The 14,715-nt window shown below is 39.9% G+C and overlaps 1 long non-coding RNA gene across 1 annotated transcript in view; it reads right to left on the bottom strand.

Annotated features, from left to right (window-relative positions):
* Positions 1 to 14,715, bottom strand: part of LOC150001327 (uncharacterized) — a 57,961-nt gene that overhangs the window by 7,344 nt on the left and 35,902 nt on the right. The window contains exon 2 of the long non-coding RNA XR_016513020.1: positions 6,882 to 7,025. This is a non-coding gene — a long non-coding RNA (uncharacterized LOC150001327). The remainder of the gene's footprint in view (positions 1 to 6,881; positions 7,026 to 14,715) is intronic.

The following is a 14,715-nucleotide window of genomic DNA, read 5'->3' on the forward strand; positions in this document are numbered from 1 at the left end:
AGTCAAATACTTTCATACCTTGCTGCTGGAGGTTGAAATGTTCTAATGTTTTGGGAAAGACTTTTAAGGTATTTACAAATTTTTTAAGTATTCAGCAAGCCCATGTTTGGAAATTTAACAAGTAAATAAGAGCGAGAAAAAGTAAAAATGTAGGTACAAGAATGTTTAGTGCAACATCATTTATGTTGGCAGAAGAATGGAAAGTGAATATCCAGCAAAGAGAAACTGGGGACTAAATTACGGTACATAATCCAGAGTACAGAATATAGGCAGGTATTTTTTTTTAATGAGGTAGAGCTATAGCTCAAAAATATCCATGAAATACTGATAAACAAAAGAAACATGTTGCAGCATAGTCTAATCTGGAGGCAAAATTCACTCCATGCCTGTATTTTTGTTTGATCAAGAAGAATTGTATCACACTGTTAACTCCAAGGAGAGGAAATGGATCTAAATCACCTTTGATTTGTTTTGGTATGCAGCACATATTATTCCTTCTTTATTGATCCAAAAATGAAAACATGAAAAAAAATAAGAATAACAAAAGGAAAACCAGACTTAAAAAAAAAAGATATTTAATTTAAATGGTTCTTTTACTCACAGGTAATCTATAAGACAAAAAATAGACACTTGAGGGAGAGAGTTAACCAGCTTCTTTAAAAGGGCCTGTGTTTCTCCCAGGAGGCTATATCATGAAGGCCTCCATTGGAACATATCCTGTCTACTATACTGAGTCCCAGCTCTTCCATCAAGACTGTCATGGTGGCATGGATTGAGCCACTCATACTTCTTCACCCACTGTAACAAAGAGAAAAGCACTTGACTCCTTAGTCAATGCAGAAAGTTCACCTTGTAGCATTATAGACTGCCCAGTAACTAAAGTATGCATTCATCTTTTCACAGGAAATGTACATACGTATGCAAACTTTATGGGATTAGGGACAAAACAACTCTGGGAAAAGTATCTAAAGTCACTATATTTGGGGGATTTAAAAATAAATTAACAGAGCTTTTCAAAGATACGGGCACTAAAGCTAAATGAAAAAAAGAAAAAAAGAAAGCTGAAATAAGAAAAAGGTTCATCCTTACCACAGCAGAGGGACTTTTTGCCCAAAGTAATTTCCGTTTTCCAGGTAAGTGGGTTTGCATTCTGCCTACACTAATGCAATAGTTCTATGTATGAGTAATTTTAGAATTCTACTCAGCAATTCTAACTGCACTGATAAAGCCTTCTTGTGCATGAAATATGTTCACCTTTATCAAAAATGCATTTCTATATGAAAGCAAATTTAACAAACACAAAAAATATTACTACTAAATATACTATAAACAAACCATGGCTCTGTTCAAGGCCATGAGAACTTTCAGTAATCACATATTACATAGTTTAAGTATAATTTTCTGATGGCACAATAGCCCCGAGGAGTTGTTTTGTTTGTTATTTTTAAAGCATGAGGTATTATACAGAAAGTACACTGCCTTCAAGCCTAATGTTATAGGAACAGGAAGGCTATTAATTCCGCTCTTTGTCCAAACACATTTTTCATTTATCTTGCTGGGGTTTCAACAGAAGTGGGAGGAGGTGACTCTGCCCATGTTTAATCTTATGATTTGGCTGTAAGGTCTGTTGTTGAGGCACCCATTTGTCACTAGTTCCTGCTTAAATATCCTCAATAATTTAGATACATGGGGGTAAGTGTGGGGGATGGTGAGTATCAAATTTTCTCCCCAAGCAAAAGTTAAAAGTTTCAAGTTTCACTGCGGTCCTGCGTACTCTCCATAATTTATCTAATTTCTTCTAGTTAGGTGACTGTGTGGTTGGTTGTTCAATTTGCCTTCCCTTATTTTAACTCTAAGAGAATATCCTTGTCAAATAAGTTTTATCTTCTGTCAAAAAAAATTATTTCTTTATCTTCACTATCAATGGGGCACACTCTTTCCCTGTCCTCCCTGGGGTTGTTGGTGATGTAGGCATTGGAATATGTGTTCTGCTTAATGTAAACAGCTCTTCTGCTTTCCATTAATTGCAGGGAAAACCTCTATTACAGACATGGCAAATATCTCATGGACACTGCAGGCTATACATTCTATCTACTGAAGCTGGCACATGAGATGTCTTCTCTTAGGTATAAAATATTTTTATTTTCTATTTTAAATGATTTTCAATATAAACACAGTTCATATAAACTAGCACAATGCCAGCCACATGTCAAATAATAAATATCTGTTAGCTAAATATTCTCAGTCGTGAATCTGATTCTTACATACAAAGCTTGGGGTGATACATTGAGAAAAATGTGATAGGATGATGCTGATTTATAGTCAAGAAAATACAAAGGTGCTATACTCAATGGTCATGCATTTTTTGGTAGAAATACCACAGAAGTAATGCCATGTCCTTCTCAGGGCATCATATCAGGAGGCACATGATTTGTATTTGTTCCATTACTGGTGTTGGTGTCATTACCTTTACTTATTTAGTTTAGGTGTGTTCCAGGTTTTCCATTGTAATGTTGCTGGTGTTCCCCTTGGAATTAGTCAATGATTTGCGGAAAGGTACTTTGAGACTATTTAAATATCCCCTTTCTCATCAAATTTTCACCCTTTGAGGATTCTCTTCTGGTTCTTTTTAAGTTTGTTCTTGCATCAGACAGTATTTTCTCGAGGGAAACTAATAATATCCCTCCTTTCCTTATATAAAACATTCTGGAATGGTTTAGGCAATTCTACGGAAGTGTGATTTTTGCTGTAATAACTTTATCCATCAGAATGTTGTGAAAATTTGGTAGAAAAAAATTAAAATTTCTATTCCTCCCTTGTTTTATGTGTACAATTAGAGCAGATGATTCTAATACAATTAAACTAGTCCCATAATTCAGCAAAATGTTTAAAGCTCCATTAATTAAAATATACTAATATAATTAAAGAGACATAAATTCAAAAAATCACAAAATGGGCTTCTAGGAAAGAGGTGGAAGTAAGAAAGTTAGCGATGACGTGCTGATAAAGGAACTCAAGAATTAAAGACTTTTGCCTTAGTTGATGGGCTTAAGTGATTGCATGTAGAAAGCTGTTATTCCGGGAAATGGAAGGCATGTTCCACAGGAACCCAAGAGGTCAAAAAGCAATTTGACCTGATCAACAAACAAAGAAATACTAGGAAAATTACCTCTGACTGCAACTCTTACCCGATTAACCTTTTTTCTGAACCCCTTACCTACCCTTTCTTCTTCTTATAAAAAGTTCTGCTTGAGAAGGGATGTTAAGACAGTTTTTGAGGGTGCATAACCCACTGCCCACTGTCTTCTCAGAATGTGGGCATCTAAATAAAGCACCCTTGTCTCTACTTATTGGTTCTGGTAGTGATAGGCAGCACAAAAGCAGCTTTTTCTAGTTTCAGTGCTAATGCTGTTGTTATTTAAATTCACAACAAAAAGAAAGACCTGACTCAATCTGGGCATATTTAAATCAAGTTACACATTTTCTCCAGCAAAAGAGTAAGTGAAGGACTGAGGCATTCAATCTGAAATTAAAAATTGATGACTAATTACTTCCCACACTCTCTTTCCTTGAAGTTGCTGTTTCTTTGTTTTACAAATGTTTATTTGAATCATAGCTTTCTGTTTTATTCTGCATAACCTCTCCTTCTCTTGTGATGTTCCTTCTCTGCCTTCAGTTCGGGGAATGTAAAATTCACTCATGAATGGCAAATAGAGAAGAGTTGTAGAAAAATTTATGAAACTCCTACTGAGCGGAAAATATGAGATTATTCAACCAAACTAGAAATAGATTAATTCAGCTCTCTCAAGATTACCTACAACTGTTTGTAGCTGTATTTTCTCTGAAGTTCCCAGTAAGTGGTGGTTTAAAAAGTCTTCTGTAATCGAGAGAATATATTGTAACATAGAAAGGCCCTCCCCAAAGTCCCCACAGCCCATAGTTTTGGGAATGGGGAAGGAGATAGTACAGCTTTTAAGGTACTTTGCATATCTATGGCAGGCTGGTAGCTAGATAAAAGCTGTACTGCTGGCTGGGTAAAAGGCCAGTAAAAGGGAAGATGATACAGCTTAAGATACTTTTCACAACAACGAGGTATGGTGCTCTGAGTCAGCATTTAAAATTAGGGCGGCCAGCCAAGAGAAGAAGAGAGCCATAAGGGAGGGGGCCATGCTTTTCGTAGGATGAAGAAGGGCTTGCCCTCTGCCATGAAGTCTGATGTGAAAGAAGGACCATGCTATTTGAAAGGATGAAGAAAGACCCTTGTCCACCATGAGAAGAAGCATGATGGAAGGAGCACGTTAAAGGAGCATGATGGAGGAGCATGTTGTAGCAGCCATGTGAGAAAAAGTAGCTATGCAGTTTGTAGTCAGGACTCGGCCATGCAGCCTGTTCTAGTAAGAAAGCAGGCGCGCTGCTGCTTTGACCTTGCCCACTCTAGCTGACTCTAAAGCCACCAAGGACTCTGTCTTTCAGACTCGGACTCTTGGAACTCGGGACATATGGAGAGGACACTCTCTTAAGGCTTGTGCCTTTCCTGGACTTCACCACAATCCAGTGTAACACGGCACATGCTTTCCTGGACTGCTGTATGGAGGCTGAAGACAACGTACCCCAGATCCTAAAGGAGGGAGCTGACAGGTAAGGATTGGGGAGCTATTGGGCTTGGTTTTGGTTTATAGCCTTTTGGGGAGCAAGGGAAGTGCCTGGTCTCATGGGAGAACAGGGCTCCGAGCAGGAGTGCACCCAACACCCCCCACCGACTCCCAGTTGGAATATTGTAAACAAAACCCTGTTTTTCTCAACACTAATTGTTGGGTCTCACACCAAGGGGCCACGGGAATGAGCTTCCCTTTGCTGAGTAGCTCACTGAGCCCCTAGTAACTTGTCCATGATAGCACACTTTCTTGTTCCTGGAGGGTGGTTTCTGAGAGCCATGGCTCCCTGTATTTGTCATCTGCCTCTGCAGTCTTGGTGACGATGGTTTGCCCTGTGTTCTCCCATTTCTTACAGATCCAAGAAGAGTTGTTAATTTATCAGTCTGTTCAGTTTTTCACTCATTGTTAGGGTGAAATGCAGGTGCCCAGACTTCTGAAATGCAAAACTGGAAACTGGAAGTCCTGTCTGGAGCTTCTGAAGGTTCATTCAGTCCATGCCCCCAATTGAAATGGCTCAAGAGGGAAAAATGATCCTCTATGAATATTTCTATGGTCTATCTTATTTAATCCCGAATGCATTTGGCTGGACCTAGAAGTAGCAAGTGGACTCCAATGAACTGAGGCAGCTGAGCCTATTGCCTCCATTAACTTTCCAGAGTTCATAAAGGAAAAGAGTAAGGGAATGAGCCAAGATTATACTTTCAAACCCCAAGGCTGCAGACTGTTGCTCTTTACTCTTTGTCAATGAAACAACGATACTTTATTATTCTCTCTCCGAGCACTCAATGTGTTTTAATACTTGCATTTGCTAGGAAGGCATTCTGCAGCCAATCTATCTTTATAGTTATGGTCAAGTTCCTCTTTATTAATTCTTACAGAAATCAATACAAACAGTGCCCATCACTCAGATGGTTGTGAGAGGCCCCAGCCCATACATCAGACCCTTAGCTTTCACACTTTGTCACAATGATTCAGGCTAAGTACTTCTAGCTCCTCAATTATACTTTTGTTTTTATCCCTCTGGGACTTGTTTCTAAATATTTCAATAAGCAAAATAAAATAAACCTAGCAACTAGAGAGGTCCTTCCTGCTACTAAATAGCTTATAGACAATCACCAAACAATAAGGCCTCACTTAACATCAACATGGCCTTGGAAACTGCAACATTAAGCAAAATGACATATAACAAAACCAATTTTACCATAGGCTAATTGATATGAACAAGTCAAGTTCCTATGGCATATTTCTATTCACAAAAATATCACCAAACTTCTAAATGAGGTCCCCAAACCCTTATAATATTAAACATTAAAATAAGTGTGAGCAATATGTACACTTAAGAAAGATTAATAAAAACAAGTTAGAGGATTCTTTTCTAACCCACTTATTCCAGTTCAGGGTCATGGGTAGCCAGAGACTATCTGGGCAGCTCAGGATGCAAGTGAGACCCAATATGGACAAGATGCCCTCCCATTGCAGGGCCACTCACACACACGCCCTCATTTACTCAGACTGGAATAATTTAGATGCACCAGTACACCTAGCATGCCCATCTCTGGGATGTGGGGTAAACCAGAGTACCAAAAAAAACCCGCACAGACTTGGGGAGAGCGTGCAGGCTCCACACAGACAGTGGTCCCAGCCAGTCATCATTGTTATAGCTCATCAAGGTTATAACTAAATGACCTTGAACAAAATGATGTTATTGGAGGACCTGCTATATATATTTTATCCCTAAGATGGCCAATTTTCAAGAATTTGAACCCAGGAAGAAAGTGAACTAAACCCTGAAATACTTGTCAACCTTATTTAAACTTCCTTGGGTGATTTGTAAGGATCTCCTGATATCCTACAGCATCTTTTTCATAACCATCAATCACAATTGGGGAACAGATGTGCAGAAGTGACAGTCTGTAGAGAATTCTGGTTAACAGAATGTCAGCTAATCAGGAGTTCGCTCTTGGGGCAGTGTTTCATGCACCACGAAGAATTTATTTAAATATTGACATGATGACAATCCCTTCATCTGAAACACACACACACTTACTGACCTGTCTGAAACTTCCTATTGTGCCTACAGTCAACTCCTAGTCATGCCCAACCAGATTGTCACTATCTGGATCATAATACCAGAAAAACATGATACGTAGTAAAACTGATATGAGTGTGATATCAGGAGCTGCCCACATCATAATACATACATGGTGGGAAGAGGTATGAGTTTACCTTTCCCAGAGAAGCCATGACTTCCTCTGCAATGAGTCCCTGCTTCCTGTATCAGTTGCTCAGACAGTGGCATGGCTCATCTTTTTCTTGTTATCCAAGCATGACTTGCTGAGAGTCAGAGGTATCTTGAATTTCTATTACAACCTACATGATAGAAGAAAGAGAAACACGTGTAATCACTAATACTCATGCTCATCAGGACCCTCCAGTGGGGGACACTCCCTGCTTAGAAGGGGTTTCTTTCAGCCTTTTTCCCTATTCTTAACAATTGCATATACCCATACACAACTTCCACCATCCTCTGTCGGCATATAACATTAAGAGCTTAGAAATTGGAGTGTGGATTCTTTGGGAAAGTTATTAGGAAAGGGGTTATAATGACCCCTAACTTGCAGAAGCATTGTGTCTGGTGCACAGGATGTGCCCCAGAAGTGGAAACTGGCCCTGGCAATACCCTCTCCCCTGAGTTCTATTTACCAAATGAGGTCACCCTGCATCTTTCAAGCTGTACCTCATACCAACTCCAACTGTATGCATCACAGGGGACACACCAGAACATGCTCAATCGGCTTATAAATCATGAGGCCTGCTCTCAGCAGCTGATCTGTTTAAAACATATCCAGTATTTAAGACAATGGTTGGTGGGATCTGTTCAAATTGAGAAGGAAAAAGATAACTTGAAGAAACACAGAATCTAAGAAGAGAGGATAATTGCCTCATTATAAGCTCAAAAAAAAAAGTTTTTCAAGGGATGTCACTAACTTTAATGAAATATAAACATGTTTTAATAATGACATTATTTGTAAACTAGCTAATTTGTGAAGGTGTGTATAGATACATGCTTACCTCATATAGGGGTGAGGCAAAAGTAGGTTTATAGTTGTTCATAACGAAAATGATACAAGAATTAATAAATACTAATGCAAGAATAAACTGTTGCATGTACTCAGAGCTGTAAACCTACTTTTGCCCACTCTGTATATTCAGGTTCTTTTCCTGTGATGTTAGGCATTTCTGTTTTGTCACAATATTGCAGAAGTGTAAGCGCTCTTCTAAGTCCCTCAGGCAGGCAGAGGACTCTTTCCTTCCTATCGATGGCTTAATTCTACTGTTCCTCTCCTTTCTGGCTCCTCTGCTGAGAATAAGCTACATGTGAACCAACATTGCTTCCATATCATAGTGTCAGCAAACCCTTATTTAGCTGTCTTGCATGAGCTCATTAATTTACAGAAATGCACGTCAAGTCAAGCAGAGTGTATGTAATTTTAACTCAGATGTATGTAATCATTACTTGTCTCTTTCCTACTCAGGACGCAAGATCAAGTTATTCTGTGCTGCTGTTTCAGATATCTCAGCTGAAGTTCCTTGGTGCCAGTTTTGATGATCAATTTTACATATTTAGAAACTTAAAAAAACAATGGCCTCAGGGTGTATCAGTCTGTGGAAGAGGGCTCGCCTAAGCAACACTAACAATAGACAGATGTATAAGCTAAACTCTGTGGTAGTTTAATCCTCACCAAGGATATGTTTACTGATTTTAAATACAGAAAGGGGGAGAGAGAGAAACATTGATGTGAGAGACAGAGATAGGTTGGTTGCCTCCCATACGCTCTCCAACTGGGAATCAAACCCATAACCTAGGCATGTGCCCTGACCAGGGACCAAGCCTGCAGCCTTTTGGTGTATGGGACAATGCTCCAACCAACTGAGCCACTCAGCCAGGGCCTGTGTGGTAGTTTATAGGGAGATTCATATGCAGCTAAAGAGCCATAGCTGATAATAATTGGCAAGGCCTCCACGAAGGGCTAGTCCTACTTGGGGAAAGTTGAAATGGAACAGAAGGTCGTTTGGTGATCTAGCATGAGGACAATCTGTACTGGAGGCCCAGAAGGCAGTGATTTTCAACCAAGAATGATTTCTCCCCCAGGGCGTATCTCATAATGTCTGGAGATACGGGGATCATAGAGGCACAATGTATTGACTGTGAAGGCTTTGTGTAAAGGGGCACTTGAGCTGGGCCCTGATGGATGGGTAGGAGTTTGATAGGAGAGGTTGGGGGAGTACCCTGGCCAGAGCAGATACCATAAACAAAGGCTCAAAATGCAGGCAGAGGGAGAGAGAGGTCGATATGGCTGCCATGTGGGGTGGAGCTGAGTAAAGCCTGGACTACGGCTTGGGACCAGATACTTTTCCAGCGTGATTCTCTGGAGCATCTCTAATAAAACAGCATGTGAACGAAAACGTAGCTTGATAAATAATTGATATCTTTTTCGTTCGCAGTATTTTCTTCTACTTCTTGACTTTCCTTCATTTCATCATCTAGATATTACACACTATTCCTTCAGGGAAGAGATGATATCGCAGAAAGCAAAGAAAATAGTGATCAATTCTTGGCTTCTGAGTTCCCAAATACAAGCCTTCAGGAAAGGACCGTGGGTAGGTACAAAATAGAAATGCAACAGAGGAACACACCGAGAGAGAACCGATCCAATAAATATCATTCTAATCCCATTAAAATATAAAGAGGCCCCATGTCAAGGATGGGGGGCTTATTTTTCAAAAAGCAGCAGCAGCAACAGCTGGCTATGCCTTGTTGCTAACCTAGGCAGCTTCACTCCAGGCCACTTGAAAAAGTCACTGACGGAATCCCCAGTTCATCAGTCACCGCATGAAGCAGCTCAGCCAGCAAGGTGCGCAGAATTTCCAGAACATTTCCTGAGCATTAACAGTTCAATGCTGACTGCTGGGCAGCCTTCGGGAAAACTCCATGTCTGACTCCCTCTGCTCTCTTTAATTCTCAGCCCTTCAGCTGCCTTCCTTCGCTCTTCACCAAACCTGACGTTGTCTCATGCAGTCTTTCTTCTGATGCCAAGGCCCAGTCTCGCATAGGCCACATGTGCCTATTTTCCTGGTTACCCTCCACTTCCAGTCCCTCCCTCTGATTCTCCACCCATCGCTGCTGCGCCCTGTGTGCTGGAGGTGGACCTCCTCAGGCATCTCCCAGGCTCCCTCAGTTTCTGGCTCTCGGTAGGGTTCACCAAATAGGAGAAGCCAGGGGTTCAGAGGGTAGGAAGCATGGTGTAAAGAGCCAGGCCCATATTTATCTCTTGAACATCTTCAGTTATTGTTGCTGGTACACGGGGAAATCCTCTGCTGTCCAACATAGGACTAAGAAAATCATTGTAAAACTGACCTTAAAACTGAGATATACTCAGTTAATGTTAAAATAGTAATGTCGAAGTTGTAAAGGACGCTTCAAAGGATTTTAAAGGAATTTCTTAAAGAAAAGTGGAGTTAAGGCATGGTTCTCAACTGGGGGCAGGTTTGTCCCCAGGAGCCATTTTGGTTGTCACGAGCATAGACCAGGGTTGCTGCTAAGCATCTTACAATGCACAGGACAGCCGCCAACAACAAAGAGTTACCGGGCCAAAATGTCAACAGGGCCAACTTAATGTAAGGCAGTTCAGTTATGTACCTGGGACTCCCGAACTCCCAGGTGAGGGGCCCCTGAGTCTATCTGTGATCCTGGCTCCCTTATTTGGCAAAAGCTAAATACGTGCCTGGCTGTGCTCATGCAGCAGGTTGTACCCTCTCCTGTGCACTGTCTCCCAGCCCTGGAGGCAGCCCTGACACCAGAAGCAGGCCGCTTCCATCAGCATCCTCTAGAGTAATGTATTTTTAAATGTTTACAAAGCCACTGGGAAGAGTAAAGAATCATAGAACATTTGAGAAAACATCCATTCCCATTCATTTGTTCTTGGAATTCATGACCAGCATGAAAGCCATAAAGAACAGGGCTGGCGTTCCAGGTACCAGTACAGACCAGGGGACATTAGCAGCCACCTTGCTTGCCACAGCATGTTGCTTTATACGTTGTCTTTGCCAAGGTCAGGCTCTGTCATCATTACTTTTTTATTTTTATTTTTAATCGCACCATGTCATGCGCCTTTTGCTCCCTAAAAACTGTACTCTCACCATTTCATCTTGTATCGGGTTGGCCAAAAAGCCCATTTAGATTTTTTTGTAAAATAAAAGACACATTTTTTCATTTTCACCAAAAACCTTATTGACTTGGATATTTTGAGTATGTCTTCTAGCTCCTGCTATTGCCTTCCACTGGGTAGAGGTCAGAGTGCTACTAAACATCTTCCAATGCATAAAGCGGCCCCACAGCAAAGAATTGTTTGGCCACAGTGTCAACAATACCAGGAAACTTTGGAAACCACTTCTGACACGTTCTATCAGGCACAGCACTTTCTCTATACACTACTTAAATCTTTTTTTGCATTCCAGTTGTGTTTTTATCTTTACTGAAATAATAAAACATAATATGCCAAAAATGTTGCATATCTTCTTCCATCTTCAATATTAAAATGGCTGCAGAAAAATTCACCAATTTTCATAAGTTATTTTTTAATGCACGTTGATATGACAGCTGTCACAATACAATCTAACAAAACTGTTTCAAATGAAGTTAAAGACAAATAAGCACTACTAGAGCCATCCTACAGAAAAAAAAAAAAAGCTTTTTGGCCAACCCAATAAAAATCATCTTACTATCATGCATTTAATGCCCACTTAACTTATGGTATAATTTCAGAGATTTTTTTTCAACAGTTGATCCTTATTAGTTTTCACGCATCTAGCAGGAAATTTCATATTAATAATTGCTGGGGCAAATCCATACCTTGAAAGTAGTTAACTGAGTTCATCATCTAGTCATTCATGCTTCATTCCCTATTTGCTGAGCCCCTATAAAGTGAGTAGGATTGCTGTCCTAGGGTATGTGTAAAACAGTCCTGGTGCTAAGCTCAAGTTTACAAAAATGAAAACTACAGCTCACGATCTAGCTAGCTAAAACAGAATTATTGTAAAAACTGCTGCATGTCTTATAACTCAGCAACTCCAGTTTTCAGGAGCTAGGTTGGGAAATGCTCACATATGTGTACCAAGAGGCAGACAAAATGTTTCTTGTGGTATTTTGGGTCTAGAAATAAAATTGGAAACAACCCAAATCTACATCAGCATTATCAATGCTAAATAAAATGTGTCATAGGCATACCATGGAATTTTATGCAGCATTTAATAGGAAGCATCTATTTCTATATGTAACAACACAGACAGATATCTGAGACCTATAGTCTTAGCAGGAAAGTCCCCAGGGATACACACCAAACTCAAAGCAGTGGTTATCTCTGGGCACATGGGAGGGGAGGGGATGTAGATTAGACATGGTGGTCATAGAACACTTTAACCTTATGGAAAATAGTTTCATTTTTTTAAAGGATTAAATGTGTTGTTTATGCATTTTGCATATAAAAGTAACATTTTTTAAAAAACACAAACCATTGCAACTCTTAGGTAAAGCGGTAGAATAAAGGGAGGCTCCACTCTGTTTGAGTGTCTTGAGAAAGACGTCAAAGAAAAGGGGTGTGTGAACTGCATCCTTACAGGCTGAGGTAGAGGTAAGAAGAAATTATTACATACAGGGGACAGTAAAGATGCAAAGGTATAACACAGCTTGGAGCATTTCCACATGACTGGGCCATTCAGTGGCAAGGTGACCTTGAATGAGGCAGACACATATGGCCCATAAAGATGTATTAGAAAAATAAACGATGTTTATATCTTGCTGAGGAGTTTTGAATTTTCTCCTATAAGCAATGGAAAGCCTGCAAATGAAGGGTGACATGACCAGATGTTGAGTTTAGAAATATCAATCAAGTAAGAGGAAATTTTCTTTCCAAAGGCTGCAGAGGACAGATGTGGCCATTGCTCAACTCATCTATGGCATCACATCAAGCCATCCCTTGCCCATACTGGTTTTCTTGCATGGCCTAGTACATGTGGGTCACAATAATTATTTTTATAAAGATTTTCAAACTTAAAGGAAAGTGGTAAGTATAACACTAAAATATCCATATTTTCATAATTTTAAAATTAAAATACACCATACATAGGAAAGAGTGCACCAATCTTAAAAGTAAGTTTGATGCATATTTACAAAGTAAACACACCTAACTAACCACAATAGAAACCAAAGCATTAAGCATTACTAGCAGCATGTTATGGAGGTAATAACCCTAACCACTCTGTAGCCACTTGGCTCCCTGCCCTCTGCATCATAGCAACACTGTGCAAGTTTTATTTCCCTTGTCTTTTTTCTGTTATCACTTTTAATTCTATCTCAAGGCACATCATCCTTTATTGTTTTTTATTCCCTTCCTTTCTCCATGTCTCCTCTCCCTGTCTGTGTTCCATCTATGAATTAGGGAGGGAAAAACAAAGCTCAACTCATAAAATGAATGATAAAAATATGCTAGAGACACATGAAGGAAGAGGAGCTGAATGTTTTGGCATGTGCTTAGATCATCAATTTTTAACCCTTTGATCTCATGGCACACATAAACTAATTACTGTGTTTTTCACTCCATAGGACACAATTCTTTTCCCCAAAAGTGGGGGAGGGGGGTGTCTGTGTGTCTTATGGAGCAAACACTGCGTCACAGACTGTGATGTGTGTTACCTGACCTGTCAGCGGTGGCGACAGCTGTTAGAAGAGGAAGCGGTGGGCCCATGCGAGACCCTCGGGGAAGCTTAAATGTCCCACTTTACTGCTGAATCTCAGGGCGTCTGGTCAGTATGAAGGTAGCGAAGAAAGTGATATCAGTGATTGTGAGCAACTGAGCCTCATAAATTCTGACACTAGTGATGATGAGTTCTTGGGGTTCCCAGAAAACTAGAAGAGCACTTGAACCTTAAAGTCTCTCCTCATTTGTTAATGACAGCGATGACAGTTCTTAATACCCCAGTTGACTGCTGTTCACTTTACATGGTTGAAATACTATTCTGTTGTATTTTATTAAATATTTTAGTACACCATTTGGTTCAGAATATTTTTTTTCTTGTTTTCCTCCTCTAAACCTAGGTGCATCTTATGGTCAGGTGTGTCTTATAGTGCAAAAAATACAGTACTAAAATTCTGCAGCACACCAGAAAACATATTGTACCCTTTGCTGGCCTGACAAAAAAATAGGTATAATTTTCATTCATCCACACTGGACAGCTATTGTTGTGTTGACTGTTGTTATTATTTACTTACTTATTATTGACAATCTAAGGGAAAAGAGGTCAGTGCCCCTGACTAAATAGTCAGGTATTGCATGTTTTAAAAATTCTTGTGGCACACCAGCTGAAAAATCACTGGACACAGAAGGAGCAATGGAAGTCCTTCAGAGATAAGGAGGCCTTTTTCAGAATATGTGAAGTCTCTCTGTGCCTTTGTAGGTAAGGCAGATTTTCCTCAAGCTCAAAGATTTAAGATATATCAAAAACTCTGTTTTATCTTTTTTTTTCAGTTATATTACAGATCAAATAAGATTTCATGGTTTGGCCTGTCTATCCGCAATGCAATGGGGTTCCCATTACTCCACACCATGGTAAGATCTTGCAAATTCTTGTTAAACTATACATATTGATTATTAGATCTAGCCTAAAGGCAACTATAACACTCACTGATAGACTCCCCAATTCGTGCAAATGTGATACAGCTATTGTGAAACTACAGAAAAAGAAAAAACGATTGTTTCTGGCTTATTGCCACAGAAAACAATCTCCAATTGGCCAAAGAAATAAAAGCATGGCATAGTGGGGGTTTATTTCTTCAAGACTGTACCAGATCTTGAGCTTAGAATTACAAAGAAAAACAAACAGGACAATATTGAAGTCTCCTTTAGCAGAGCCCCAACGTGGCCATCTCTCACCACCAGGTAAGCGCCTGTACTCCAATGAACTAAAGCCAACTTTAGTCCCAGAGAAGCCAAGAATTCACGCA

This window comes from Furipterus horrens, unplaced genomic scaffold (assembly GCF_987537825.1).
Source record: "Furipterus horrens unplaced genomic scaffold, mFurHor1.1.pri manual_scaffold_9, whole genome shotgun sequence".
NCBI lineage: Eukaryota > Metazoa > Chordata > Mammalia > Chiroptera > Furipteridae > Furipterus > Furipterus horrens.